The sequence below is a fragment of the Lolium rigidum genome, chromosome 6, assembly GCF_022539505.1.
Source record: "Lolium rigidum isolate FL_2022 chromosome 6, APGP_CSIRO_Lrig_0.1, whole genome shotgun sequence".
NCBI lineage: Eukaryota > Viridiplantae > Streptophyta > Magnoliopsida > Poales > Poaceae > Lolium > Lolium rigidum.
Genome location: NC_061513.1, coordinates 167402930 through 167409073, shown reverse-complemented (window position 1 = coordinate 167409073; position 6144 = coordinate 167402930).

Here is a 6144-nt window from a genome sequence, read left to right as displayed (position 1 = left end):
TCCAATCCCTACCATCCCCTTCAGCCTACAGCGGGGGAATTACTCACACATGGATGGGGGAAACATGGCTGGTCGATGGAGAGGCGTCGGTGGTGATGATGGCGATGATCTCCTCCAATTCCCCGTCCCGGCGGAGTGCCAGAACGGAGTTTCTGGTCCCGAGACGGAGTTTCACGATGGCGGCGGTGTTCTGGATGTCTTCTGGCGATTTCATCTAACCCCCGTGCGTTTTTAGGTTGAAACCCTTAAGTAGTCTAGAGGGGGGCACCTGGGGCTGCACGAGGCGTCGCCACCATAAGGCGGCGCGCCCCCTCCTAGGCCGCGCCGGCCTATGGTCTGGAGGCCGTGGGCCTCCCCCTGGCCTGCCCTTCTGGCTCCGTGATTCTTCTGGGAAAATAGGCCCTTCGACATTAATTCCGGGGATTTTCCTGAAAGTTGAGTTTCAAACAGCGTTAGTCCGTGTTAGTTGTATCCAAAATACACAAATTAGAGGCAAAACAATAGCAAAAGTGTTCGGGAAAGTAGATACGTTTTGGACGTATCAAGCGGCGCCACTGACCTTGACGCCATGCTGGTGATGATGGAGATCATGTCCGTGCTTTGGAGATGGAGATCAAAAGCACAAGAAGAAAGGCCATATCATATCACACATTATGAATTGCATGTGATGTTAATCCTTTTTATGCATCTTATTTTGCTTAGATCGCGACGGTGGCATTATAAGATGATCCCTCTCACTAAATATCAAGATAATAAAGTGTTCATCCTTAGTATGCACCGTTGCTAAGACTTGTCGTTTCGAAGCATCTCGTGATGATCGGGGGTGATAGACTCTACATGTGCATACAACGGGTGCCAGCCAGATTTGCACACGCGGATACTAAGGTTGCCTTGACGAGCCTAGCATGTACATACATGGTCTCGGAACACGGCATACCGAAAGGTAGAGCATGAGTCATATGAATGATATGATGAACACTTTTGAGTGTTCGCCTTTGAAGCTACATCTTTTCTCGTGAAGATCGGACTTGGTGTAGTGGATTTGGTTCGTGTAATCACTAAGACAATGCGAGGGATGTTGTTTTGAGTGGGAGTTCACCTAGTTAATTTAAGAATTAAAATTGAACTCATTTTATCATAAACTTAGTCTAAACTCTTTGCAAATATGTTGTAGATCATGGCGCCCCCTCCATCAATTTTAACCAGGTTCCTAGAGAAAGAAAAGCTTAAGGGCAATGGTAGCAACTTCACCGATCGAGTTCGTCATGTGAGGATTTTCCTCACTGGTGGAAGCCTGCAATATGTGCTCGATGCACCGCTAGGTCCCCCACCACCTCCTGCAGTATCCGAGGACATTGTGGGGACCCCGGACTAGCTGTCCGAAATTCCCTGTTATGTATACAGTTCACGATCCCATGATCAGTGCACCGTGAACACATAACCGAACTGATATCAAATTACACCGTCCAATTACAAAGCGGAATAAGAAAATTACAACATGGTCACATGACCGATAATTACATAATAGCCTCGAAGGGCCTAACTAAACATCAGAGTAGCATCATCACTTCAGCAATGCGAGTACCCAAGTCATCTGCCATAACCCTACGAGCAACCGACCGGGAAGACGTTCCTAGCTCGCATAGACGTCGCCAACTCCTTCTTCATCCGTTGAACTTCTTCAAGTCCGGCCAAGTAAATAGCCGGGGACAAAGCCGTGAGTACATTTGGAATTGTACTCGCAAACCATTTACAAAGTAACATATCAAGGAGAACAAGGTACCGAGGACTAACTAGGAGATCAAGAGGGAATGACCACTTATATAACAAGAATATGTTATGTAGAAGAGAAGGAGTGTTTTAGTGGAGTTAGCATCTCAACTTCATGGGTGAAGGAGATGAGAGAATATATCTAAGACCTCACTACTAGACTTAATTTAGGAAGATCTTTCACGACATAAACGCTTAGGAAGGGTAGACCCAATTTTTATCAATTCCTTTCCGACCACCTCATTGTGGTCATCAACCATTTTACCCAGTACTCCAAGTACTCCAACACAAAACCCGTTTCTTTCCTTTGTCAAACATTTTCACAAACAAAACACATCAGGCTAAGCAACAGCCATTCCAACCGTCCATGACCGCGGACGCGGCTATTCGAATAGATTTTACTCTGCAGAGTTTGCACACTTTCCCCACAAGATCTGATAAATCCGCCGGGATCATCCCCGGGCCATCATACGAAAGTATGTGGGTATCGGATAACCAGTCGAAGCCTTTCGCCCATTCTAATTAGCAAGAGGTCCTACCCTATGGAGTATGTACCTCCCCGGCACCGTGGCAGCTCACCTCCTTTTGAGCGTGGCTCCACCGCCAAGCCAGGAGACCCATAGTGTCTTCCGGACGGGTCAGCCCCGAAGGCCTCCCGTTATACTATTGTCCCAACCTCGACAACCCGGACTCGGGGGTATCCGTACCCTTGTATAGTTATGCGGTGCCTCATGCTAAAGAGAACGAACGTCGAGCTAAGCCCCGTGCCCATGTTGGAGTAATGTGGTTGCGCTAGTTTGTTGTCATGGGTGAGTACTTAGGCGCCAAAGTTTTCGTAATACCCCAACCACTTTCTCATTCCCATCATTTTTACCAAATCCTTTCCTTTCTCAAATTCTCATTTGGGCATAACATTATACCCAAGGTTTTAACAAAAACTTTTACAACAAGGTAAAACCTTGAGGGTTTTCCCAACCTAAAGTTTATGTGTGAACTAAGATGTATAATAGCATAATGATTGCCATCATAACAAGAAGGGGTGTCAAGGTCATCCATACTCCAATTGAGCATGAATGGAGATGATCAACAAGTAGAGCAATTTTAATGATATTATCCCAAGTGTTTACTAGAATTAGGGTGTCAAAAGGTGGTGAAATGTGATTCACATACTTAGAGCAAGTACGCAATATATCGAGAGGGGACATTACACACTTGGTGGCAAGTATGTAAAAGAATCAAGTTAAACAAACCCAAGGAGACGCAAGAAATCAAGAGACCAAGGATAGAAAGATCTCAACCAAGAACATGGACAACAAAGAGTCAAAGTAAATGGCTTGCCTTGGCTTATTTGTCCCTGTACTTCTTCAATTCCATCAATATAAGAATTCCAACAATATAAATAATCTTCTCATCCGATTCCACTTCTTCTTCTTCTCCGGAATTGTTCGCATCTATCGCCGGAAAATATAAAAGGAACGCAATCAATCACATTGCATCAACAAGACAACATTCAATCAATCAACAAATAACCATGCAGCCAAGGTATAACATACTAAGGACCTATAGATACCACAAAACAACTTTAAGATTTTTAATTTAGAAAACCCCATTTATTTACCTAGTAAAGGTATGAGAGTGCCACGACTTAGCAATTGCCTCTCTAGGTACCACCATGGAACAAGCTAAGTACCCCTGGTATATAACATCATAAAGAGGACAAGAGCATTAGTTTGACATCAAATACATTCACAAAACATTTTCAAACATTTTTGGAAAAGTAGAAAACAGTTTTCCTAATTTAATTTGCTCACTTATCATTATACAAAAATAGGAAGCAAACCATATACCACGTCATTTGAAAACTTAAGCAAAACAAAAGAGCTAAAGTTAGGTTGAAGAGGTTTTGTTTTGCAAGCATAAAACAAAGGTTGCCCACCTCTACTAAAAAGAGTTGGTCAAGGGTTTTAAATAAACCGAAAAGTTTTGCTTCAACAATGCATGCCACACATAAACATCACTAACAGCAACAAATATGTATGAACAGAGACTAATAATATTTTTCCTAGATAGCCAGTACTAATACAAGACTAACCCAATTGGAATCACCCAAAAATACTAAACCTACAATTTTAGGAATTTGTTTGAATCTGACTGTACAGAAAACAAGATCTGTAAGCCATAAATCGTAGAAAAATCCTAAAAATATGAGGCCATAGGAATTTGAAAGGTAATTAAACAGAGATGCATATACAATTGGATTTGTGTTCAAATTGTTTTTGAAACTCTCACAAATGGATTTACAAGTTTACTGCATGTCTGTACCATTTTCTTTCTCTCTAGATTTACACAACAGATAAATGTTTGAAACTTGTTTGAGATGATTAAGAAAACATTCAGTAATCCTACCGAATTGGAATCACACAATTAGGTTCAAAAATGGATTTTTGATGATTTAAAAGCTAACAGCCATGTCTGTAGGACACACAGAACAAGTTTAATTCACCAAAAATCGTACACAACTCATAAAAATATGAAGTAAGCTGCATCTGAAAGGTATTGAATAGGTGGTTCTTACCCAACTTGTTTCACTCCAAAATTCGTTTCCAAGCTCCTGGTTTAATTCGACAAAGCCAGATCTGACCAGATCTTGATATGTGAACCATTTCAGTTTCAGGAGGTCAATCGAAGTGAAACCACCGCCAAAATGAAGGTATTGAAGAGGGCTTTCACCTACAGTTGAGTTTGCTCAAAAAGGTTTCGTAAAACGGAGCAAATCTAACAAACAGTGAATCGGCATGTTTACAGAACTTTATTTACCATGGACAATCCGTAACGAATTTGAGGATGAGACCAACGCCAATTTGTAGATATTTTCCGTATCTATCTGCGGAACTTTGAATCACTCGATTTGGATCTGCGCACGAGATTTGGTGAATTTTACAAGTTCGTACCAGAATCTGAAACAGCAAGATAGCAGAAATTACTGCAAGGATTTGGACGAACTTTGCTCAAGAACTTCAGATCTGAGGATAGCTCAAGCTTCTCCATGCTTGGACCAACATGCACCTGCATCAAGATCCAATCTTAGCAATGGAGGAAGAGGAAGAGGAGAGAAAACCATCTAGGGTTGGGGAGAAGAAGGAGAGGGAGACTCTTATGGTGAGGAGGAGCTTGAGGGAGAAGGGAGCTTCATCTTGGAGTGCCTTCCATGGCCATGGCCGGCCATGAAGCTTGGGAGGGGCAGCAGCTCGTGGGGAGAGGTAGGGGGAGAGTGTGGGGGAGTGGAGAGTGAAGGAAATGAAGCCAAAGGGGAGGTGGTGGCTGGCTAGGGCCAATTTATAGAGGGAGAGGGGTGGCTGCCTCCTTTTTTCATTGGCTATGGTGGGTGGCTGCCCATTTAGTGATTGGGGTAGTTGGGAGGTAAGCCTTGTGGAGGAAGGAAGTGAGGAAAAGAGGGCTGGCCGAAATTTGCATGCACATACAATGGTCGGCTCCATTCTTATGTCATGCAAAAATGATTCATCAAAAGGGAGTTCCCATCATGCATGTAGATCATGGAGGAGCTACATAATTCCTTGCCGAGATGGTGGCTTAGATGATGTGTAGGAAAATATAAAATAGCTAGAGATGGAGGAAGAGCGTGATGGTGATGGGGGTGTACAAGTTTTCATGTGCAAGCTATTTTGGAGATGGCCGCCACAAGATTTTGAGACTTGGCCATTCCAAACAAGATGAGACACATGGTACCCAAGTGCCTAAGCAAGACACACGACACCACTTGTGTTATGCAAAGAAAATAGGTTCCTTCAAGTGGTAAAGAGTCTAAGGTTTAGAAGGATAGTGATGGATATAATGATACAATAACAATGATGAATATGGTGACATCAATTCATCAATTCATGAGGTCAAGAATGATGATGGAAGAGAATAGAGGGGTGAGATAGGTACGAGGAAATATAAGTTTCTCTTCAAATAAGAGGTCAATTGGGAAGTGATTTGAAAGTATCAAATGATCATCTACATGATCAAGAATTGGAGGATGGAGGGGATACAATGTGGTGGATCAGAGATGTGCATAAGATGTGTAAGAGTTGTCATTTGAAAAAGATCTTCTTTGAAAATTATTTGAAACACCTCAATTGTCTAGGGACAATTGGGAATGAACTCAAGTGGAATGAAGTTTGAAAGTGTTGAGATAAAACTAGTTGGAACATAGGGGTTCAAAATATTCTACTTACTTTCTCAAGTAAGGTAGAGTTTTTCTCAAAGGTAAAAAAAATCAAGAGGGAAACAAGAAATGGTATAGGTACCATAAACAAGCTTTTTGTTAAAACAAAGCAAAATAGAGATAATGTTTTATAAATCAATACTTGG